This window comes from Callospermophilus lateralis, unplaced genomic scaffold (assembly GCF_048772815.1).
Source record: "Callospermophilus lateralis isolate mCalLat2 unplaced genomic scaffold, mCalLat2.hap1 Scaffold_84, whole genome shotgun sequence".
In the NCBI taxonomy this organism is placed as follows: Eukaryota; Metazoa; Chordata; class Mammalia; order Rodentia; family Sciuridae; genus Callospermophilus; species Callospermophilus lateralis.
The window spans coordinates 956,623-983,482 of NW_027516477.1; positions in this window are offsets into that span (position 1 = coordinate 956,623).

Sequence of the window (26,860 nt, forward strand, 5' to 3'; positions counted from 1 at the left end):
CATGCCGGAGAAAAAACTAAAGATGTTATAGCTCATTACTTACAAAATTTTGCCACTGTGGCATTCCAAAACAGTTAAAAACAGATAATGGTCCTGGTTATACTTCTACCTCTTTTAAACAATTTTGCTCATCATTTGGTATTTCTCATATAACAGGAATCCCATACAATCCTCAGGGACAAGGCATAGTTGAAAGAGCTCATCAAACTATTAAAATGTACTTATTAAAGCAAAAAGAGGGAATTGGAAAGGGGTATATATCCCCCAAAGATAAACTTAAAATAACCCTCTTTACTCTAAACTTTTTAAATTTGGATTCATCAGGACTTAGTGCTCGGAAAGACATATGTGTCCAAAAAATGTACATAAGCCTAAGGTGCTTCGGAAGGATATTCTAACAGGACAATGGAAAGGTCCTGACCCAGTGATTGTCTGGAATAGGGGGTCTGTTTGTGTGTTTCCACAGGGAGAACAGCAGCCGATTTGGTTTCCAGAGAGATTAACTAAGGTCCTGACCCAGTGATTGTCTGGAATAGGGGTTCTGTTTGTGTGTTTCCACAGAGAGAACAACAGCCAATTTGGATTCCAGAAAAACTAACCAAAGCAAATTCTACGGACGAAAAAAAAAAATGTGATTTGACTCAAATGCATAACAGCTGATATCCAGAGTTCCAGTTTGGCTATTCTTACATCTGCGACAGTGATTAACCAGGATGTTCTTTTCAATATTTATTTTATTATTGCCTTTTCCCACAGCATAAAGTTCTATTTTATTTTTGAGCTCATACAGACCTAGGTTAATGTTTTTCTGATCAGTTTTATTTTTTGACTGTGGAGTTTTTAAACATTGCAATGGAGATTTCACCTAGGTAAAGCTACAAGGCCTTTACTATCATCTTATGTGTTGTATGTTATGTGTGCACACTTCTGTTTTGTGTTGTATGTCTGTATGTGCGTATGTCCATATATCATATATGAGGAGCGCTCATGAATAAATGGATCCGAATTTTTTTATTCACGTGATTTTAATGGTTTAATTTGAATTGGGTAAACAGCTGTTGAAAATTGTTTTAATATGTAAACAAATAAGGAGGTTAACAGATATGTTTGTTTACTTTCACCTTTCCTTTTCATTATATATAATAATTCTGTTCAGGATAATGTAAATTGTTCAAAAAATTGTTTTCTTAGTGCCTGTTGGAATGTTACATAATTTTTTTCTTAGCATCATTGCCAGAATTCCTATCTTCATCCCAGTGCCAGTGAAGACAAAGATAAAACCAAACTACAGCTTCCTCGATAGTTATCACAACAAACTGTATAAACTGATGTATCAATGAATAATAACTCAACAAGTAATGCTCAATCAAGGAATCGATTTACTTTGGGAGGAAATGGACATATTGACAGATTCCTCTGCTTTGAACTGCTTGCAAAACTTGTCTGGACTATGTATCACTTGTATGCATTGTGAACTATCTGTTGGTGAAGTGAATTGTGGTAGTGCTGGAGTATTTTCGCTCATGGTGTCACCGGTGGTACAATTTTTCAAAGGAGCCATCAATTGGCTTAGTGTCATGGCATTTTGCATCCTCCTCCCTTCTACTAGTGATGGTCTAAAATTTGGGGGCCAACAGAGGTGAAGCAAAGAACCTCACCCCCCACAGGCACCAAGGCCAAATTTGGGGGCCAACAGAGGTGAGGCAAAGAACCTCACCCCCCACTGGTGCAAAGGCTTATCCACAAGTATGGCTATATGCTGGACCAGTAGTCAGTGACGGGTATGATCCAATTGCAGTGGTACCAACCTAAGACAGGAGGCTGACGCCTAGAGGTCAGTTCATCCGATGACGGGTAAGAACCATATGTTGAATTGGACTGCCTAACAGGCACGGTCCCTAAGCCACATTGCTTGTTGTTTAATTAAACAGAAGGGGGGAGATGCTTAGAGCCACAGCGAAGTCTGTATGGCCCCTGGCATTTTGCCAACACTATTGATTGACAGGCGAGGCATTACTATCCGCTTCTGCCGCTACTTTTGAGTTCTCGCACTATTTTGGAGTTCTCGTGGGGATTTCCGGGGATTCCCTGAGAGTTCCCATTGGTTGGGGAAGTGCAGGAGGAAATATTTCCGGGGGAGATATTTCCGGCTGGGGGTTCCTGCACCAGCCTACTGGCATTCGGGAGAATTCCCCAGGAACTTGTGTGCGGTTTTTTCTTGCAGTTAAAAAATAAAGTTTGTTCCTGCTTCAGTGGCTTGTGATTTGTGCCCAGCCAGACTGCAGCAACTAACTGGCATTACATCAAGCTCTTCACTCACAAATATCACTCAATCATCTGAATTATTAAAACTAATAATAACTTCTACTTCATCATAACTCTTATTAGCATAATTATTATCATAATTATTAACAACTCCATTAAAATTCCAACAATAGATTTCCCCAAATTATTACCTTAGACCCTCAAGTCTCAGAATATTCTTCCATAGCTATACTTTCTTTTTAGCTTTATAATTTTAATTTCATTTTATAAATTTTTACTTTATCTAAAACTAAAGCATATAATTTTATATAATAATATGGTGACAAACAAGTTTCTCACAATCTCTCATTAACTTTGTTTTTATTTATTCTTTATAGTTCTCTCCATGAACAATCATATTTCCAATATGTGCCTATTTTTCTTCCTTCTTAATTGACATAGAATTGTACATAATGTGTTGTACCAGGTGACGTTTCAATACATGTATAAACAGCGTAATGTTCAAATCAGGCCAAGTATGTGTATCATTTTTCATTATTTGTAATGAGAGAACATTCAGAATCCCTTTTCAAGGTTTTCAAAATGTTCAGCACAGTGTTGAACATTTTTGAGAGTCATCTTTGTTTACTAGATTAGTCTTATTTAAATGGCTGAGATCTTTTTTCAAACATAGGCAGAAATAGCAATAGCTTTGTGTTTTTCCTAATCTCAGAAGTAACTACAGTGTCTTTCATTGTGATGTTCAACATCAACTGTCAGTTTCTCAGTGTTCTGAATAGCTTGGGGAAATTCAATTCCATTCATTTTTTAAAAGATCAAGTATCGTACATTGATGCTATATTTGTGAATTTTTCTATCTCTATATAAATGATTTTAAAGATTTCTTTTAAAAGACAGAGTGAGAGAGAGAGACAGAGAGAGAGAGAGAATTGAGAGAGAGAGAGAGAGAGAGAGAGAGAGAGAATTTTTTTAATTTTTTTTTTTTAGTTTTCAGCGGACACAACGTCTTTGTTTGTATGTGGTACTGAGGATCGAACCCGGGCCGCACGCATGCCAGGTGAGTGCACTACTGCTTGAGCCACATCCACAGTCCAGGATTTTTTAATATATGTATTCATATTAACACACAAACACTATATATATATATATATATATATATATATATATATATATATACACAATATATATATATATATACATACACAAACAATATACACAAACACTATATACACAATATATATATATATATATATATATATATATATATATATACACAATATATATATATATATACATACACAAACAATATACACAAACACTATATACACAATATATATATATATATATATATATATATATATATATATACACAAACAATATACAATATACACAAACACTATATATATTGTGGAACATTTCGGTACTTTTTTTCCATAAATTGTCATATGTTGTTCTGGTTTTGATATAAGTAAAACATTTTCCTTATAAATTGATGTGTGATATATATTATTTTTTCCTATATTCTTAAAAAATTTATGTTAGGTTGTTTTTACTTTCTTAACATTTGACATGGTTAACAAGCAAATCCATGAATGACTACTATTTTTTTTTCATAGAAAGTTAGCTCAATACACATTTACAGTAAACTATAAACAGGATATTGTGATTTTCTGATTTTTTCTATTGCAAATAATGGAAAATTGTGACCTTTGAATAAGTTTTCAAATTGATTTAAATAAATATCTATAGACATTAAATTGTTCATATTATATATTAGCTTTTTTGATGTCCGCAGGGATTGTAAAAATTTTACTTCTTCTTTCATACCATGGAAATTTTCATTTTTTTCCCCCAGTTTTCCTTTTCTTTTATATTTAAAGATTTCCTCTATTTTTAAAATAAATAGTTGTATTTTATGTCTGGGAATGTGGCTCAGTGGCAGAGTGCTTGGCTAGCATGTGTGAGGCACTGGGTTTAATTCTCAGCATTGCATATAAATAAATAAAATAAAGGCCCCCCTTGACACTTAAAAAATTTAAATAAAGTTGTATATTGTTGATTTTTCTATGTTCTTTTATTATGCCCATATGTGTATGTATTTATACGTCTCTGTGTATATATGTATATTGTTCTAATTTTTGTTAATTTTATGGTCTATTTTTTCTTATTTTTTAACTCTAATTTGTATATGACAGCAGAATTCATTACAGTTCATATTACAAATACAGAGCTAAATTTTCCATATTTTTGGTTATATACAAAGTATTTTCACACCATTCATATCTTCATACACATACTTAGGGTAATGATGTCCATCTCATTCCACCCTCTTTTAATATTTATTTTTTAGTTATCGGCGGACACAACATCTTTTGTTTTGTGTATGTGGTGTAATTGCCTTTTGGGGGTAAGTGTTTGTTAACCCTATTGTTATATAAAGAGATGATTAAAGCTACTAATTTATGCCACCCTTGAGCTTAATAATGCCTAAAGTTTTTATTTTCCTAATCTATAGCATGGGGTGGTAGTCCCCTATATACACATCTTGAAAAAATATTAAGTGAGTAAAATGTGAGAATAAGAGAAAATGGTATTTTTATAGCAATCCAAGTTGACAAATACATCAGGCTATTGGCCAATCATAAAGAAGGAATTCCAGAAGGTATAGTAAAAGAAACATAGGGGAAGGTTGTAGAATTGAAACAGATCTGGTACACAGAGAATAACATTAAGAGGATTTTAGGTGGTAGTAAATGCACGAAGAGGTCTGGACTTCTGTGAATGATGGGAGCAACAGGCTATTGAGGCATATGAGGAGTAGTCCTAATTTTGTTTTAAAAGCAGATGAGCTTAGGTTGCAGAATTGCACTATGATCCTAACATTTAAATTTGTTAATATTTCTGAGGTTACAAGCAGTTTTTTTTTTTTTTCATTCAGAAGGCCACTGGTCAGTGGTCTAGTTATAAGAAAAGATTATGAAAATTATTTGGCAAATAATAGATTTTAAGATATTGTAAGAGGCTGTAACATGTTTAATGCTGTCAGGAAAGAGCTCAGGAAAGCAGGGTCAAAGATACAGAAGGGAGAAAGTAATCAATAACAAGTCTTCTCCAAGGGAGGGTATAGGATGGGATACTGAGCATGGGTGATAGATTTGGATTCGTCCATTCTTACAGGAAGAAGTATTCTACTAAGATGCCCCAGGATCTATTGAGAATGACTGAATCTACATTTTAGGCAGTGAATGATTGTAGCCTTCCATAAATACTAATTAAACAATGAGTTAGTGATGATGTCCTGAAGTAACATTGATTTGTGCTGGACAGTTCTGTATCTTCTTTGGTATATTTCTTGTTCATCATTTGATATGCCCTGGGATTTTTACTTCTTTTCTCTGGACCATTTTGAAAGGTACAACAGAGGTGTACAAGACTGCACATCTTGCCAATAATCGGAACACTCAAGGTAAAAAATCATGGCTCTACTCAGCCTCTTTTCAGTCTTGGAGAACAACTCTCCATGTTGTGATGATGCCAAGGAGCTAAAAGCTCCCTATGAGAGATGTCCTTAAATGCTTGAGTTCAAACACCATACTATGATGCTTCTTATAGAATATGATTGTATTTCCCCGAGCACCATTGACAAGGGAGGCTACTAATTATACTAGCCTCCACTAAAGCATTAGCCAGGTAGCATACAAGAACAAAGACAGGAAGTCAAAATCAAAAGTCCAAAAGATCATAAGGCCAAACAAAATGAATTGGGAATGGTGTTATTCTCCTAAAGTAATTGAAAACCAGAGACCCAGCAAAAAAGAAATAAATCTAGGCAGATTTCATCCCCATGTCTAAGCTCCAAAACAGAGAGTGTACAAGTCAGAGGGAATGTGTACTGAGAAATATTGTACAGGAGAAGGACAATGAAATAAATGAGGGGTTATGTTATAAAATAAGAAATAAAAATTTAAATGGTAAGGACCAGAAAAAATGATTCCATCCTATCTACAAGAATCATGCATGATGAAAGATAAAAAGAAACTCCCCAGCCAGGCACTGTGGTGCAAGCCTGCAGTCCCAGCTACTTGGGAGGCTAAGGAAGGTGGATCACGAGTTCAAGACCACCTGGGAAAAACAGCAATATCCCAACTGCAAATAAAAAGGAGGGTGAGGAGAAGGAGGACGGGAGAGGAGAAGAAGAAGAAAAAGAACAACAACTCCCCAAGAAGTCTAGGATAACCGAGCAAGACATATTCCTGCTAGGTTTAGAAGACAGAGTAGAGTGGAAGAGGTTGAGTTGAGAAGATAGGAAAGGACCTGGCATTTCCACATGAGCACAGAGTAACAGGCTATTTCCAAATGATTCCTTACATCAGTTCTGCTAGTATTCTACCAATGGTCAAGGAAAAGGTATTTATAAATTGAGGATCAGGAATGGAGCTACTATTCCACAAGACTAATTGTGTTCCTGCAATACAATAGCCGAAACATGACACATACATATAGTAAAACCTGGATGAAACTTGATTAGTGTACAAAACCAGGCACACATTTCTTTTGAACAAATATCTCCTACAAAGGATATGGAAAAAGAAGCTGACCTGAGTCAGGAAAGGGTTTCTGTATAGCTCTGAGTCTCAGAGATCCTGAGGTTGAAAATATTAGACTTGCTTCTATGAAACTGTGGAACCTGATTCACATAGTGGAAGGTGTGAAGCTGGATGGACAACTCTAGGTATTTGGGTAATTCTATAAAGTATTCCTCAACATCTGGGTGCAGTCTCACATGGCTTAAAGTCTCCCCATTAAGTTTAATCTGATTTGGCATCCAAATGCCAGTTTGGCAGTAAATCCGTTCTTAAACTCTCAGGGATTCTTCCATGCTCCCTTACATAGTCAAAGAAACAGAGTATCTTCCTTAATCCCAAAACTGATTTTTTACAAAGATCCGTTTCTAACAAAGGAAGACCTGGGTAACAGCTCCCATGGGTGTTACTGCTCCTTCTTAGTCTGTTCTTTCAACCTGCTCTTCTAATCCCAACCAAACAGAACCATCTCCAGCTATATCCTCAGGTCAGCCAGGTTCTTTGAAAGCCACCTCCTCTGCTTAGAAGTCCGTGCACCAAGCACCCCAGCTACAGCATTTAGGCCTCTGCACCAGTGTTCCCTGCCACAGTACTGGCATAATGCTGTGCTAGAACTCACATGTCACCTGCCTGTAACAATACTCACACCTCACCTTCACTCTTCCCTCTACAGTTAGAAATAACTGGAGAATCAGCTGCTTTTCTCTTTAACCTCTGAAAAGCATTTCCTTCTCTCCAAAAGAAAATGTGATTTCCTAGAAGGCCCTGAAATTTTGAGGCATAAAGAAAATAATTGTCTCCTGTCTGAGAGAATAAAAAACAACAACAACAAAAAAGTCTCAGACTTTAAAAACAAAGTCCTTTATCCCTTTTCCGAGAGTGATGTTAGAAGGAATAATCTCCATTGTCCCTTCCTTTTGGATTAGTAAACCAGCTCCTCCATACAGCCAAGAGCAAAAATGACACCTTTTTGTCTTTGACTGAAGGAGTAAAAATGTAGATAGAGCTATCTTTAGCAGGTCACCATAACAGTAGTGTAAACTCAAGAAGCTGCATTACCAGCAAGGAGAGGTGAGCTTAGACCACAGGTATGTAAAGTCCAATAGACTGCACACTTGAGTCAGGCAGCTCAAGGACCTATGAGTCTTGCATGTGTAATGAATATCGGAGAGTCTGCCCTATGAACAGAGCTATTTGAATGGAGGAACTAAGCCAGAGAGCAATCAGGGATCAGGGATCATATCATACTTCCAGGACAACAGGGCACTTAGGGAGAGGATATTGAGGTTGGCAGGTCAGTGTCCAGTTATGAGGACAAAGGAGACAGCACTGGGCAGCCGGTCTGCCTGTGCTTCAACATTACCATGCTGTGGCAACAGCAACAGGGACAGCACAAGATAGTAGACTTTGGTTGCTTCCCTTCAAAGCCACTGACATTTCCAAAGATAAGCCCTGAGATTCTCACACCCTTCTCATGTGCATGTGCGTATGCCAATACATGTGTTGCCTGCATGTGGGAGTCAGTGGGACTGAAATATCAGGGGTAAGAAATCTAAGACTGCATTGTAGGATTTCCCACAAAATCATGAAACCAAGTTACCCATTAAAATCTCCTCAGTGAGAACAAAAATCACACAAACACACACACACAAGGCACCTTGTGGATATTGTTGTACAACAGTCTTTGGTGTAAATAACATTTCTTCCATTGACAAATTGCATAATCTTGGACATTTGCCTTTCATTGTTTGACCCTCAATTTCCATAGCTACCATGGGAGATGAGATACAAGTTCCATGTGTCAGTTACAGTAATTGCATCTCACTATGAGAAATTTTACATGCTTTCTCTTCTTCTCAGGACATGTTAATTTGATGCATTGGCTGTCAATATAAGAATTTTCAGCCAAATTTGGAATTGGCTACATTCATGAATAAATGAGAATGACACTGACAAATTTGGTGTAAATTACATGAAAGGGAAACAATTAAATCAGTATTATAAATTCATACTAAGAAATACTACACAGTCAGTAAAAATAAAATATCCAATGAATTTCAATTACATGAGAAAGTGTTGACAGAATATTAGGTGAGCAAGAATACATTAAATCTAATATCATATGTAATGTAATCATGATTTTAATTTACTTGCAGTGTTGATATACACATATATGGCATTTATTAAAATCATTGCAAATGCCCACTGTCTCCTGGATGTTATCAGTTCATTCCTTTTAGATTGATTCAACTGGTTGGATCACCAGAGGACTGTTTCTTTCATTATTTACTGACGTGTTTCATCAGTAGTCTCAGGTTCTTAAGGATTGGAATTGTACTATAAATTTATATAATCATGTATAATATATAATATACATAATTATATATAATCATGTATAATGTATTATATATTATGTTGTATATAATCAATAGATGTTGATTATATACAACATCTATAACCATGTTGATGTTGTAGAACAAATGAACTAACAAATCCTCAGAGCAGAAACAAAGTTGGCAAAGTTAATCTTCCCTCAAGTGGGCCCAGTCTTAGGCCCCTACCATTGGATGACTTGAATGTCATGTCCATCATTCAAATTCCCATGCTACTTGCAACATTTCCTGGATAGGATTTAGCTGCTGTGATTCTTTTCCTTTTTACAAAGATGCTCTTATAGCTTTTTTGTTACCATAATAGTATTGTGTAGTGTAGAAGCACCTGTAAGCTGGCAATCATTCTTGAATATAAGTCCAAGAAAACAAGATGAGAAACTCAGGTTTTATTTCTTCCCAAATAACCTAGTGAAAAATCATAAAATATCAAGCATATTACACATAACATGTATATTAAATAATATTATTAAATTAATGTCACCAGAAATAATATAATATTAATAGCTTTTGGATCTAAGTGGTGACCCACAGATATACATTGTACTATTCTTTCCAGTTTTTAAGATTAAACATATCCAAGTTTGAAACATTAAATTGAAAGCAAAAAATACACAGACACGACCCCCACACATATAAGCACACATGCACATACTCAGGCACACGGGTCAGTTAGGCTACTGACAATTGCATTGTGTTTGCTTATTAACTCATTTAAAATTCATGGGTTTGCACATATTTATTGAGAGGCAACTGGGTTTAGTGAGAGCAGCATGTATTTTGAAGTCAGTCAAATAGAAGGCAAGGATGAGCTTGTCCTGTGGGACAGCTACTTGAACTCTTGGAGTTCAACATCATCCTTTCAGCATTAGAGATGCTGATCATTGTATCAATATCTGTGAATGATTATTATTATTATTATTAGTAGTAGTAGTAGTAGTAGTATTACTAAAATGTGGCAGGCATATTTTAGATCCATATTTTAAAATACTCACTTTCATATTTTGTTTCTCAAGATCTCTTAAGTGAATAAATACCATGCATTTAAGATGTCATTTGGCCATGTAGAAAATTTGTTTTCAAACACTTTAGTAAAAACACATTATTATGCATATACATAGTTATGCATGGTTATGTATATGTGCTATAAATATTTCATACTGCATACACATTATACATGCATATGTGCGTATGTTAGATAGAAATAATGTGTTTGCATATGCAGGGAGAGAGAAAGAGAGGGTTTATAAATGATCAAGCAAATTGAGTAAGATGCTAGCTGTAGATGGTGTTCAGTAGAATCTCCATCTATATGTGCTTTATGCTATTTTTCAATTCATTTGTATAAGATTAAAATCATTTCCAAATAAAACATTTTTTTAAAAAGATGCTTTGTGGCTAAGAGAGAAAGGAAAGCATTTATGCCTATAATAGTCATTTTTTCCTCAAGGTTCTTGAATAAAATATGTACAAATAGAGCTTTGTCTGAGATACAGGTGCTTCATTTTCAGAGACTGAACCCCCAGTCCTGTGTGACTCCCTTAGGGTTGTCTGCATAATACAACAAAGCCTTTGATTTAGGCTAGTCACCAGCCTGTGGCTTATAATCAACTTTTTTTCTCTCTACAAAATGACACTTAATGCAATAAAGAGTCATGGTTAGGCTGGTGGATTCTGAAGATGGATTGCTTAGGTTTGAATTCTGTCACTTAAAGGAATAATGTTGCAGATAGGGGTATAGCTAGGTAGACTATTTACCTAGTACACATAAGGCCCTTGCTTCAACCACTAAAACTGTGGGGGAAGATAAAGTACAAAAGTTATTATAAACAATGAGTTTGGGAACTTTTGCAATGGTAGGGATTGAAAATAGAACATTGCAAAAACTAAGCAAGAATTCTACTACTAAGCTACATCCCCAACCTAAGAAGTTCTTATTAGAGTATAAGTCAGATGAAGTCATCAAGGGGAAGGAAGGAACGAAGGAAGGAAGGAAGGATGGAAGGAAGGAAGGAAGGAAGATAAAGGTTGGAGGGAAGGAAGGAGGAAAGAAATAGAAAGAAAGGAGAAAATAGGTAGGAAGGAAGGAGAAAAGAGGAAGTAAGGAAGGAGAAAATAGGTAGGAAGAAAGAAAGTAACAAAGGAAGAACAGAAGGAAAGACGGAAGGAAAGAAGAAAGGTAGATCAAATGGGACAAGAGATGCTGTGTGTTTGACAGTATCATGCTTATCCTCTTGCTTACCCCAATTCTAGAAACCATAGCCAGTGTAGCTGTTTTCTACCTCCTTGGAGAATAAGTAAATGCCTAAATACAGACCTGCCCTTGGTGAAGTCTGATATCTAACTTGGGTGAGTGAGCAATAACAACAAAATTAATTGGTTTATGCTAAAGACCTCAGTATTGATTCCAGAAAATGTTTTCTGAGAATAAGTCAAATGCCTCACAGGTGACAGTAATTCCTCCTGTCACAGTATGGCAAGTCAGAGGCATAGGTAATTTCTTTGTCTTCCCATCACCATATTATGCAGGATTCTTTTTCAAAGCTAATTGTCATTTGGTTAACTTCAATGGGACAGAGTGAGAACTCAGTAACTAATAGTGACAAATGTTTAATGAAATGCAAATGTATTATGAATTCATAAAAATGCCATTTATGATGGAACCTTTGCTTTTTCACTTTTTAATGAAAGATTATAGGGTCCCTAAGTAAATATCTCCACCCAGACAATAAGAAAAGAGTGAAAAGACATCAATAGATAAACTCTATTCAGGTTACATCAGATACACATTTTAACCTCTCTAAATCAATGGTTATGAACCTATTTTTCAATAGCAGTGGATACTTCTATTGATAGTAAGTGCACTGCTATAACTACAAACATAGATGAAAGAAGTTTCCTGGTTGTGTTGGGCAGGGCCTCAAATTCTCAGAGCTCCTAAGCCAACTCCAGGTACTCAAGGCTCTGCACAGTCCAGATTAACATCTTGTTATTAGCTGAAAGATTCAAATCCAGGATTCTGTGTTATAATTTTTCTGTCTTATAATTTTTCATTCAAAGCTTCTAAAACTTCCTATTATGTCATCAAAAGTGAATTACCTATACTAGATGTTTTACATATTATCTGCTTTAATCTTCCCAAAAACCTTATTAGGTAAGTTCTATTTTACCTACCTAGTATAGGGAAAAATATCTATTTTATCTAAGTTCACCCAGAAATTATGGAACTGAGTTCTGAACCCAGTTCTGGTTCCAGACACTTAAGCTACTAAGTCAAGTGTCTGGTTCCAGACACTTAAGCTACTCAGTTTTCAAGCATCTTAAACAATTCCAAATCTGAGTAAGAGTGTGGCTTGTCTTGCTCATATATGACTCTTATCATGAAAAAAATGTATGATTTCCATTAAAATTTTTAAAGTACTGGAATGTGTTGAGAAATACAGTTTGAATGCTGGAGTTCTCAATTTGATAGCAATTTTACTGACACTAGCTATTGGTTGTCTAACCTAGGAGGGTCACTTTGTTTCCAAAAGTAATGAATCAAAAGAAAGAAAATTCCTCGCAATAATTATGTGTTCATTTAAAAAAATCAGTTTTTTTTTGTGGGGCCAGGATTGTATCTCAGTGGTACAGCACTTGCCTAGCATGTGTGAGGCACTAGGTTTAATCTCCAAAACCACATAAAAATAAAATAAAGGGCGGCGTGGTTGGCACACATGGAAGGCCGTCCCACTTGCTGTGTGGTTGGTACAGATGGAAGGTGGCACAGAATGCAGAGGCTTTGCTTGTGGGTCACCAGTCAGAGCTCTGAAAACAGCACAAGGTCACCCCAGCACCCCCCACCTCACCAAACACCCTACGCAGGAAACAGATGGAATCCATCTTGGAAAACCTTACTCATCATCTATCAGTGGGTGTGGCTACCAGTGCAGTTTTGTGGCTGACCAGACAGATTTTGGAACTATACAAGAGCAATATAAATATATAGGGGGAAAACATTAAAGCAACAGTCACACAGAGCTGGAAAGAAACATGAGCAGTATAAAAAGACAAGGAAAGAAAGGAACATAAATGATGTAGAGCAGTTCAACATTAGAAGAGGTAATATCTGCAGCAGAAGGAATGTCAGATAAAGATTTCAGGATATACATGGTTCAGATTATCTAAAGTCTCAAGAAAGACTTTAGACAGCAAATGAAGACAATAAAAGATCACCTTGACAATGGATTTATATAAACAAATCCAAGAAGCAAAAGATCAACTCTACAGGGAGATAGAGGTTATACAAAAACAAAAAAACAAAAAACAAAACACAGAAATCCTGGAAATAAAGGAAAAAATAAACCAAATTAAAAACTCAAATGAGAGTATCATCAGCAGAGTAGAACACTTAGAAGATAGAACATCAGACAACAAAGACAAAGTATATCATCACAAAGAGTGTAGACAGCACAGTGAGATTGGTAAGAAACCATGAGCACAATATCCAAGAAATGTGGGATAGCATAAAAAGACCAAATTTAAAAGTTAATGGGATATAGCAAGATATAGAGGTCCAAACCAAAAGATTGAGCAATCTGTTCACTGAAATAATATTAGAAAATTTGCCAGACATAAAGAATGAAACAGAAATCCATATCCTAGAAGCCTACAGAATGCCAAATGTGCAAAATCACAAGAGATCCACACCAAAACACATTGTAATGGAGATGCCCAACATACAGAACAAGAGAGAATTTTAAAAGTCACAAGGAAAGGAAGCAGATTACATTTAGAGGTAAACCAACTAGGTGAATGGATGATCTTCTGAAACCTAGAAGATCCTGGAACAACATATTTCAAATGCTGAAAGATAATGGGTTCCAACCAAGAATCTTGTATCCAGCAAAATTAAGCTTCGGGTTTGAAGATGAAATAAAAAATTTCCATGATAAACAAAAGTTAAAAGAATTTGCAGGTAGAAAACCAGCACTTCAAAACATCCTTGTCAAAATATTTCATGAAGAGGAAATGAAAATTAACAATGAAAACCAACAGTGGGAAGTTGTACAGTAAAGGAAAAACTAATCAAAGAGGGAAAACATATCACGTTAAATAACAAAATAAACAAATATGGCTAGAAATACAAACCATATCTCAATAGTAACCCTAAATGTTATTGGCTTAAACTCACGAATCAAAAGACATAGGTTTGTAGACTGGATTAAAAAAAAGATCCAACAATATGCTGCCTACAGGAGACTCATTTGATAGTAAAACATATACACAGACTGAAGGTGAAAGGTTGGGAAAAATCATACCACTCACATGGACATCAGAAGCAAGCAAGGGTGTCCATACACATATCAAATAAAATAGACTTCAAGCCAAAGTTAATCAAAACGGATAAAGATGGACAATACATACTGCTCTAGGGAACCATACGCCAACAAGACATAACAATCATTAATATATATATATATATGTCCCAAACAACGGTCCAGCTATGTTCATCAAAGAAACCCATCTCAAGTTCAAGAGTCAAATAAAACACAACACAAAAATCCAACACAAGTATCTCACAACTGAACAGATCTTCCAAACAAAAGTTGAATAAAGAAACTATAGAACTCAATAAGACAATTAATAAATTATACTTAATTGAAATATATAGTATATATCAACCAACATCAAGAAGATACATTTTTTCTAAGAAGCACATGGATCCTTCTCAAAAATATACCATATATTATGTCACAGGGCAACATATTATGTCATAGGAAATACAAAGAAGTAGAGATACTATCATGCATTTTATCTGATCACAATGGAATGAAATTTGAAATCAATAATAAAATAAGAAAGAAAAATTCCTACATCACATGGGGAATGAACAATATGCTTCTGAATAAACAATGGGTTACATAAGACATCAAGAAAAAAATTTTAAAAATTCTTAGAGGTAAATGAAAACTCAGACACAACATATTGATATCTCTGGGACACTATGAAAGCAATACTAAGAGGAAAATTTATTGCATAGAGTTCATTTCTTAAAAGAAGAAAAAGCCAACAAATAAATGATCTCACACTATATCTCAAAGCCAAGAAGAAAAAGCCAACAAATAAATGATCTCACACTACATCTCAAAGCCCTATAAAAAGAACAAATCAGCAGCAAATGCAGTAGAAGGCAATAAATAATTAAAATCAGAGCTGAAATCAATGAAATTGAAACAAAAGAAACAATTGAAAAAATTGACAAAACTAAAATTGGTTCTTTGAAAAAATAAATAAGATTGACAGACCCTTAGCCATGCTAATGAAGAGAAGAAGAGAGAGAACTCAAATTACTAGTATATGGGATGAAAAAGGCAATATCACAACAGACACTACAGAAATACAGAAGATAATTAGAAATTATTTTGAAACCTTATATTCTAATAAATAGAAGATAGTAAAGGCATCAATAAATCTTTAAGTTATATGATCTGCCTAGATTGAGTCAGGAAGATATACACAACTTAAACAGACCAATATCAAGCGAGCAAATAGAAGAAGCCATCAAAATATTACCAACCAAGAAAAGCCCAGGACCAGATGGATATGCAGCCGAGTTTTATAAGACCTTTCAAGAAGAACTAATTCCAATACTCTTTAATATATTTCAGGAAATAGAAAAAGGGAGTACTTCCAAATTCATTCTACAAGACCAATATCATCCTGATTCCAAAACCAGACAAAGACACCTCAAAGAAAGAAAACTTGAGACCAATATCTCTAATGAATATAGATGCAAAAAATCATTAATAAAATTCTGGCAAATCGGATACAAAAACATAACAAAAAGATTGTGCACCATGATTAAGTGGGATTCATCCCCAGGATACAAGGTTTGTTCAACATAAGGAAATCAATAAACATAATCCATCACATCAATAGGCTTAAAGATGAGAACCACATGATCATCTTGATAGATGTAGAAAAAGCATTAGACAAATACAGCAACAGCATTCCTTTATGTTCAAAATACAAGAAAAAGTAGGGATAACAGGAACTTACCTCAACATTGTAAAAGCTATCTACACTAAGCCTCAGGCCAGAATCATTCTATGCAGAGAAAAAAATGAAGTCATTCCGTCTATAATCTGGACCAAGACAGGGTTGCCCTCTTTCACCACTTCTATTTAGCATAGTTCTTGAAACACTGGTCAGAGCAATTAGACAGATAAAAGAAATTAGCACTATTTGCTGATGATATGATTCTATACCTAGAAGACCAAAAAAACTCTACCAAGAAACTTGTAGAATTAGTAAATGAATTCAGAAATGTGGCAGGACATAAAATCAACACCCATAAATCAAAAGCATTTCTGTGTATCAGTAACAAATCCTCTGAAAAAGAAATGAGAAAAACTATTCCATTCACAATATCCTCAAAAAAATAAAATAAAATAAAATACTTGGGAATCAACCTAACAAAAGAGGTGAAAGACTTTTACAATGAAAACTAGAACCCTAAAGAGAGAAACAGAAGAAGACCCTAGAAGATGGAAAGATCTACCTGCTCATGGATAGGCAGAATTAATATTATTAAAATGACCATACTACCAAAAGCACTATACAGGTTCAATGCAATTCCAATCAAAATCCCAATAGCATTCCACATAGAAATAGAAAAAGCAATCATGAAATTTATCTGGGAAAATAAGAGACCCAGAATAGCTAAAGCAATTTTAAGCAGGAGGAGTGAAACAGTTGGTATCATTATACCAGACCTTAAACTATACTACAGAGCAATAGTAACAAAAACAGCATAGTACTGGCACCAAAACAGGCTAGTACACCAAAGGTACAGAACAGAAGACACAGAAAATAATCCACAAAATTACAACTACCTTATATTAGACAAAGTTGCCAAAAGCATTCACTGAAGAAAGGATAGCATTTTCAGCAAATGGTGCTGGGAAACCTGGAAATCCATATGCAACAAAATGAATTTAAATCCATATCTCTGACCATGCACAAAAGTTAACTCAAAATGGATCAAGGATCTATGGATTAAAAAAGAGACTCTGCATCTAGTAGAAGAAAAAGTAGGCCCTAATTTCCATCACGTGGGGCTAGGCCTCAACTTCCTTTATAAGATGCCTATAGCACAAGAATTAAAACTAAGAATTAACAAATGGGATGGATTTTTCAAACTAAAAAGTTTTTTTTTTTCTCAGCAAAAGAAATAATATGTGAGGTGAATAGGGAGCCTACATCCTGCAAACAAATTTTTACCCCTAACACATCAGATAGAGGTCTAATCTCTAGGGTATATAAAGAGCTAAACAAGATAAGTACCAAAAAAATAATCTAATAAATGAATGCGCCAAGGACCTGAACAGACACTTCTCAGAAGAGGATATACAATCAATCAACAAATATATGAAAAAATAAATGCTCATCATCTCTAGCAATCATAAAATTCAAACTTCTCTAAGATACCATTTCACTCCGGTAAGAGTGGCAGCCATTATGAAGACAAACAAGAAGCGCTGGAGAGATGCAGGGAAAAAGGTACACTCATACACTGCTGATGGGACTGCAAATTGGTGTAGCCAATTTGGAAAGCAGTATGGAGATTCCTTGGAAAACTGGGAATGGAACCACCATTTGACCCAGCTATTCCTCTTCTCAGAATAAAACCTAAAAATAGCATATTACAGGGACACAGCCACATCAATGTTTATAGCAGCACAATTCAAAATTGATTAACTCTGGAGCAACCTAGATGTCCTTCAGTGGATGAATGGATTAAAAAAATATGGCATTTATTCACAATGGAATATTACTCATAAATAAAAAAAAAAGTTAATGGAATTTGCAGGGAAATGGATGGCATTAGAGAAGATTATGCTAAGTGAAGTTAGCCAATCCACAAAAATTAAATGCCAAATGTCTTCTCTGATATAAGGGGGGGAGACTCAAAATGGGTTGGAAGGGAGAGCAAGGGAGAAAGATTACCCTTAGATAGGAAATAGGGGTGGGAGGGAAAAGGAGGGAGAAGGGGAATAGCGTGGATGATGAAAGGAGATATCCATCATTATACAAAATACATGTATGAAGATGTGAATTTAGTGTCAACATGACTTATATATAATATATAATTAAATGATAAATTATTATAATGGTGTATTAAGAATTGTAATGCAGGGCTGAGGATATGGCTCAAGCAGTAACGTGCTTGCCTAGCATGTGCGGGGCACTGGGTTCGATGCTAAGCACCACAAAAAATAAAATAAAGATGTTGTGTCCACCAAAAACTGAAAAATAAATATTAAAATAATTCTCTCTCTCTCTCTCTCTCTCTCTCTCTCTCTCTCTCTCTTTCTCTCTTTAAAAAAAGAATCATTATGCAAATAAATAAATAAATAAATTTTAAAAAATAAAAATTAAAAAAATATATATTTTAATAAAAAGAGATTTCAGCACCTAGCCAACCCACAAAATTTCTCCCCCAGCTTTAATGAACTACAAAAGAAATCCCTATCTGGAGCTCTCTAGCTTGTTTAATTTGCTCCTGTTAATTTTTAGATTTTATTTCTCTTTCAACTTACAATCTCTGTTTCATTTTGTGAAGTCCAGTGTGTTCCCTGTATAAATTTTTCCATTCACTTGACAGTCAAAAGAACTGGTTTCTTCAAGGATTAAGCCAGGAAGCAGTTTTTAACTACAACAAATTGAAACATTTGCACAAGGAAGTGTTGCTTTTATAAGTGATGGAAAACTTCAAATGTGATTACAATCAACCTTTGGCTTCCTAATCTGTTCAACAATAGGCCATATGTTAAGGGCAATTTCCATGTGCAGCATGTGGGTCCCATTTTTTCATCCTTAGACATAGTTGTTTACTGTTCAGCACAGTTTATGTATTTTAATCAGACTTTTTCAGTCTCTCTTAATAAATCACTACAAAGGGAATGTATCAAAACAAGAACTATTATGCAGTACCCTTACACATTATTTTCTGCCCTAGAGTTTCACTAAGTACTGGAATTCAAAAAATAATAATAATAAAACAAAACAAAGTTATTATATCCATCTACAGCTAAAATATGTTTTAAAAATTTTTGTAGTTATAGATAGACATAACACATTCATTTTATTTATTTACCTTTATGTTGTGCTGAGTATTGATCTCAGACCCTCACATGGGCTAGGTAAGCATTCTACCACTGAGCTACAACCCCAGCCCCAAGTTATAAGTTTATTTTTTATTCTCATGTCACTTATGATCTTAATCATCCTCATTGTGACCAGTTGGGTGTCCACCTTTCTTTTCCTTCCAGATCTCTTATTAGCAGGTCATAGTCACACAAAAGAAATATGAAACCCAGACTTTGGGGATTATTCATGCTGGTTATACTCCTGTCTAAAACTCTAAAGAGTTCCCTTCATATCCCAGTGTGGATCTGTGGTTCTACAACCTTCAGTTGAACTCAGAGGCTGTTATAACACTATTTACTAGAAAGTCATTCTCTTTCCCTATAAGAAATATTAAATTATGATTAACTATAGAAGGGGCCACATTGCCAAGTGGTAATTAAATGTTAGGCTCAGTACACCATAAGATCAATAAATCTAAAAGTAATTTCTTCAGGTTTACTTCCCCAAAGTTTGTCATTGCTGTTATTGTTGTTTGTTTGTTTGTTTTACTTTCATTTCTGTAGCTCTTAATCACAGAATGATTCACAAAACTCTTCTGAGATGTGGTCTTTGACTAGACAGCTCTTAAATAAAGCACAAGGGGTAACCAAGGTGAAAGTCAAGTCCAATAAGACTAAAAGTGAAAACAATAACTTTCATGTATATGGTTCCTAGGCTGTTCAAAGCATTGCTCTGTTTCTTAGATGTTAACCTCATTTAGTCCTCACAAGTCTTGAAGTTAGCTATAATTATTTTAGAAATCTTGTAGTCCCAGATTGTTTACCTAACTCATCCAGGGTCAGTACGCTAGAATGTAATACCTTGATTCCAGCAAGGGTGAGTGGTCTCAAAGATGTTTACCTAATCAGAAAAGAGCATTTTTATATAGATTCTTTCTTATTTTGTATCTATTATTTCCTTGAGAGAATTTAGGCCATGCTATCATATCAAAGAAGGGCAAGAATCTCAACAATTTAAAATAAAATTTTAGTTTTCACTTTTATTCCTATTGAAGGTTGATTGAGAGCTCTGCTTGACAATGTGCCCATTCTAGGTACCAGGCAAAATATCAAAATTGCAGATCATTGTGCCAGAGGATAAAGACTTGTGCTCTGTGGATATGAAGGTTTATGACTACAAGTAACACCTGCTATTTTCCCAAGAAGGTCACATGATCATCCCTAACTTCAGGTGAGGTGCCCAAGGAAAGAGCAAGAAGTGGAAATACTTTGTAAAGAGTACCATTGACTCAGTTCCATTTCAAGTATAAACCACTGGTAGAAAAAAGGAAAGATATACAGGTTTATAGGCAAGCATCTTTCTGATACAATTAAGTAAAATTTAAGCAGAATTATTCTATGGGATTGCAAGGAAGCAGTTAGTGAGATAAGTTTAAATTCAACAACTGTTAAACTCAAGGCAGATCCTGCTTGCAAATAAAATGCATTTTGGTCCTGGTCCTTTGACACTTTTCACTAGCTGCCTACCAATCATAACCATGTTTGTGGGTGGTAACTTCATGCTTTCCTTGTGGTTCTGACCTGCGCACTGCACTTCTCTCCCAAATGATCACTAAGTAAATATTCATTGGGTAATTGACTTATTTGTTTACTTATTAATTCATCTACTTGTTTATGAAACATGCTTTGAGTAAGTACTTTGTCATTGACATTAGGCTATGATCTGAAGATACAAAGATAGAGAAAGCATGGATTATAGTCTCAAAGGGTTCACAGTCTACAGGGACAAAGCATAACTAATTTACCTTGCACCTACAACTTTTATGGCAATGGAGGATAGAGGAATGTTGGTAAATCCTATGGTGACAACCCAAACACTAAGTATTTTCTACTTGTCACAACTAAAACTACCTTTAAGTAGCAGTGGAATCTGTGCATCCCTCACAATTTGCTATCCAAAGTGTTTCTGAAGTTTTAGCCAATTCTTTCCATACAGAAATTCCTCAACTAGGCATATTTTCCATGTGGATTTTTTTTTTTGAGAGAGAGAGAGAGAGAGAGAGAGAGAATTTTTAATATTTGTTTATTTATTTTTAGTTTTTGGCAGACACAACATCTTTGTTTGTATGTGGTGCTGAGGATCGAACCCGGGCAGCATGCATGCCAGGCCAGCACGCTACCACTTGAGCCACATCCCCAGGCCTCATGTGGACTTTGCATCATTGTGTTTTATATGTCATATACTCCAGAGAAGAGGCAATATAGATCTTTAGGCAGAGTAGTTCACATAAATAATAGATTAGAAAGAAGTGGTGGATCTGGAAATCCAAATCCTTAGGAAGCCATTGTGACAGGCCTAGGTTGGAGAGACACAGGAGTCAACACTGGGTCTTTATCCTGTAGGGGACCTTGAGTCCCCAGGGCCACTGCTTTCTAGGAGTTATACTCCAAACATTGTCATTTTGAGGTTGGAGTTATGAATGTGAAAGCAGTCTGAGTAGGTGCTGATCTTCTTGGTGGTCTACTCTGATCTGTTGAACAACGGTAGAACCAATGTGCCCATATCCCCAAACACGCATTGTGCCAAAATAAAGAAGCCAGAAGCAAAAGAAAGGACACTGTTATCCTCTTCTCATATATAATGCTCCATTCCATACATAAGTACATGGATTTGATTTTTTTTAATTCACAAAGACAGAAAATGATAAGTACTCAGGACCAGTATGTGGTAGAGAAATGAACAATGAGGTTCATGGATATGGATGTGGTTTATGAAAGTGTTCTGAAATTTATTTTGGTGGTTTTAGAGTATATAAAGTCCTGAAGAAATAAGAAGTAGCTAAAAGTCAATAAATAGGAATATTTCTCACTCTAACTTTGAGAATATGGCTTTGACAACTATGTTGAACAATGGAGTTTCTTGCACATTTGATTTAGATAAAATTACTGTCATCATTTTTTACAAAATTCCCTTGTTTCATGGGGACTGGAGGTTATCTTTCTGATGATTAGGAAGAGAAGGGAAAGAGTGATATGTATGGTTGACAACAACTATAAATAAGAAAAAACTGAGCAATGTCTGTGACTGTGCTAAAAAATGTGCCACAGACAAAAGAAATGCAGCATATACTGGGGTAAGGAGTTCCTTATTCTTAGGATTTTCATAAGACTTGGAGAGAATTTTATTTGATGTCCCAAAAGAATGGAGAATCCCAGAATTGGTGAAAGACCTACCCATATATTTCATAAATACAATTTTTAAGTTTTAATTAACAAATATAAATTGTACAAAAGTGTTTTTATCATAAAAGATAACAAGAATGTGGGAGCAATTCACATGTCAATTAGCTCAATTTAGTCATTCCATTTACAATATATATGTATTTCAGAACATCATTTTGTATGCTGTTTTAGTCATCTATTCACTGATGTGACCAAAAGACTTATCAAAAACAGTTTTAGAGGAGAAAAGTTTATTTGGAGGTTCATGGTTTCAGGAGTCTCAGTTCATAGGAGGCTATCTTCATTCCTTAGGGTTTGAGGTAAGGCAGAACATTATGGAAGAAGAGTGGTGGCAGAGGGAAGTATCTCACATGATCAAGAAGCAGAGAGAGACTATACTCATTAGGTACAAAATATATACCCTAAAGGCATGACCCCCAGTACCACTTCCTCTAGCCACACTCTACCTGCCTTCAGTTACCACTCAGGTGATCCCACCAAGGGATTAATTTACCAGTTGAGTTAATGCTCTCATAACCCAATCATTTCTTCTCTGAATGTTCTTGCATTCTCTCACACATGAGCTTTAGAGAGAGAATTAGACACTTAATATCTAAATCATAAAATATGATAAGAACACTTAAATTCTACTCTCTCTGCAATTTTCAAATATACAGCACAATAGCATGTTCATCAAATTTTTATACACAGGGAACAGTTTGATTGGTTTCTCCAGTTATAAGGTCTTTAAAGAAGTGAACCTGTGCTACTATGAACATCCAAATACAGTGTAAAATTTCCATTATCAATGCATTCAAAATTTTCTTCCAACAATCCCTTGCTTCTTTGTGTAAATTAATCCCTGCTAACAAGATTCTTAGGCCTACCCACAGCTTTTTTATATTGTTTTAGGGATTTTAACCAGGAGACTAGAAATTCCTACAGTGTAGACAGTTAGATGGAGGGGCCTCTCTTTGCCTTTATTCTGTACATAAATCTTACTACTGTGAAGAGAATATAGACAAGAGATTGACAATAGCAGCAAAAATAGAAAGTAGCAGAGAAAACTCAGACCCAAGATGTCAGTGTCAGGAAGCAATGGAGATGGTGAATGACAATGTGAAGAAAGAGAATGCAGAGTTCTCAGGAACCCCTGCAATCTTGATGACAGGAGGCATGGTGCATGTGTGTGCACACATACGTGAACACACTGTGAGTGAATACTTGTCAGGGAGAGATGTTAAAATGACAGGTGAAGAGTCAAAATGGGAACAAAGTTTCAGCTGATTCAGAAAGTTTAATTCCTTACAAAGGTGGATGTCTTTATATAAGTAATAAAATTTAAGTTTTCAAGAGTTCTGAGATGCCCATATAATTATATTTCTAAAACACAACACTGTAAGTTGAGTTTGTTTACAAAATTGGATGTGTTTTCTATATTTATTGTCTTATTCATTGACTTGCTTCTTTATTCCTTATTTATTTGTTTATTCAAGTGAGAGTTAAGTACCTAAGAAGTGCTCCACACTGTGTGATTGATAGACAGCAGTCATGGGCCCTACCTCTGTAAAATGTAAAGAAACCAAAAATATGTTTTCCATAATTAATAGAGTACAATCATAGTAAATCCTAAGATGAAAATATAGACAATGTTATGGGAGTATATGTTATAAATATGTGATTTATTTTATGGGTTTGAAGTAGGATTTCTTATGAAACTGGTATTTAATGGAGAATCTGAAAGATAAGTAAGAATTAGGTAAGAGAAAAGGTGAGGGTGGGAGAATATTACAGACAAATGGAAACTCAGACTCAAAAGACTCCAATTCTGGATTAGTATATGGTTTTGGCTGGTGGGGTCAGAAAATACAGAAAAGATAAGCAATGTTGGTTATAATTTTGGACTCTAGAGATTCGAAGGTATGATATCATGAAGAACTTTCAAAAATGTTTATCTTAAAGTGAGTTAAAAGCTACTAAAGGAGTTTAACCAAGTGAATTACATAAAATTTTGTATTTTAAAATAGCTTCCAACAAGGAGTTAGGAGTTCATTGAAGAAAGAAAAATAATGTGAAATAGAGAAGATGATACCAAAGTTCAGGTGAGAGGTGATGGGTTTGGATAATGTGTTGTCATCAAAGGTAGAAATATGTGAACTGAGAACAGAGTTATTAGAAGTTATGTTGATAAATTTGATAACTTTTGTATGTGAAGAGATGGCATAAACATAAATTTTAAATATCACATTAATATTTGCTTTAGTAGATATTTGCTGCTTCAATCACATTACCCTTTATATCAGTAGTCAGCAAACTTTTTCTGTAGGAACTAGCTATTAAATATTTTAGGCTTTAAGGGAAACACAATTCCCCCTTCTCTACCTCCTCCATCAATTCAGTAAAAATGTAAAAAAAATAATTCTTATCTTATAGGCTCTAAAAACACAGACCATCAGCCAGAGTTGGTCTGTGGCCAAAGTCGGCCCAGCCCTGCTTTCACCTTGAAGTATTTATGATTCAATTCGAGTTTTTTGTAATACTCCATCTTATTCATATATATATATATATATATATATATATATATATATATATTTTTTTTTTTTTTTTTTTTTTTTGAGAGGGGGATTGGTTTACTCGAAGTGTCCTGGGGGAAAATGGAATTCTGCTTTTTAATTGTATTAATATATAATATTACTTTATAATATGTTTAATTTGAGTGCTTTATGTTGAAAGTAATTAAGATATCTTTATAAGAGAACATTGTATATCACAAAATTTCCTTTTTTTATTTGGAAGTTGATCAAGATCATCCAAGCAAAATATTAAAAGTTCTAGGCTTGACATGGTGGTGCATGCCTGTAATCTCACCAGCTTGGGAGGCTGAAGCAGGAGGATTATGAGTTCAAAGCCAGCTTCAGCAAAAGCAAGGCTCTAAGCAACTCAGTAAGACCCTGTCTCTAAATCAAACAGGGCTGGGGATGTGGCTCAGTCGTGGAGTGCATCTGAGTTCAATCCCCAGTGAACATCCCCCCCCCAAAAAAAAGAAAGTTCTAGGAAAGCATGTTTTTTTCATGAAATTGCTGGAAAACAAAATTATATTTTAAACTACATATTCTTAGAAGTTTGAGGTCATTGTGTACATGATAATATATAATTTTGTTGGTTTATCAGCTTCTCCATCAGAAAATCTAATAAGCCCCTTGGAATGTATTCACAGATACTTCTGTATTTGTCAACAAGACCACTGAGCAGCTTAGTCCGCTTGCCTGCCCAACTTAGTCCAGGAGGCGGCAGATGATAGAAGAAAAGGAGCCCATCCTGAGCAGAACTGGTGTTAAAATAAAACAAAAGACTTGTGCTTCTTTCTAAATTCCAAGATGAACATTCTTTGCTGTAAAAGAAGCTGTGAAAAGGCAAGACTGATGTGTATAAGTCCAGTCACCAACATATTGAAATTCGGTCTTCAAAACTAACACATGGCCTCAGCCAAAAGCCCTGAAAGACAGGTTTGAAGTACATGCTGTGAGGAGTGCTGGAAAATACCACATTTTCTGGGCACTGATGACTTTATATGTTGAAACCTGTATGTTGAAATTTACTTGCTTTAAAAAAAAAGGTTAACAAAAGTATTGAAAACTGAATCTCCCAGAGAGGATCAGGGTGGAAAGTGCAGGACAGCAGAGAGGTACTCAAATATTTAAATTAAAACACAGGAGGTACTTAAGGTGTGGGAATGAGAGTATTTCAGGACCTAAGAACCCTGAAGACTATAATTGTGTTTTCTCTTTCCCAGGAAAGACTACAATGAAAATTTACTATTGGAGTTGGCTCCATAGCTCAAGAATTAGAGCATTGGTCTTGTAAAATTTACTCTTGGAAATTTTTAACAATTCTCTGCGTGTGTGTGCATGAGTGTGTGGCATTTCCTCTCAACCCCCACTAGATACCTCAGGCTCTGAGCTTTTATCCTCATTTGTGCATCTAGTTGTATCAAGTTGCACTATATTTCTGCATTAAGAGTTATTTTTCTTTCTGCTCAAAGTATAAGATAGGCTACTGAAAGGCAGTTGGGAGATCATTATAAATGTAATCTGAATTGCTAATGATGAAAACAATAACTGAAAGCTTTAAAAATCCTAGTTGAAATGATTCATGTATTTCTTGACATGAACCTCTTAACCAGGCATTCATTGCAGACCTCAGTGCTCAGAATTCTATCAAGCTAACACATAATGTTCAGCATTTTATATGTCCTCTTGCAATTTAT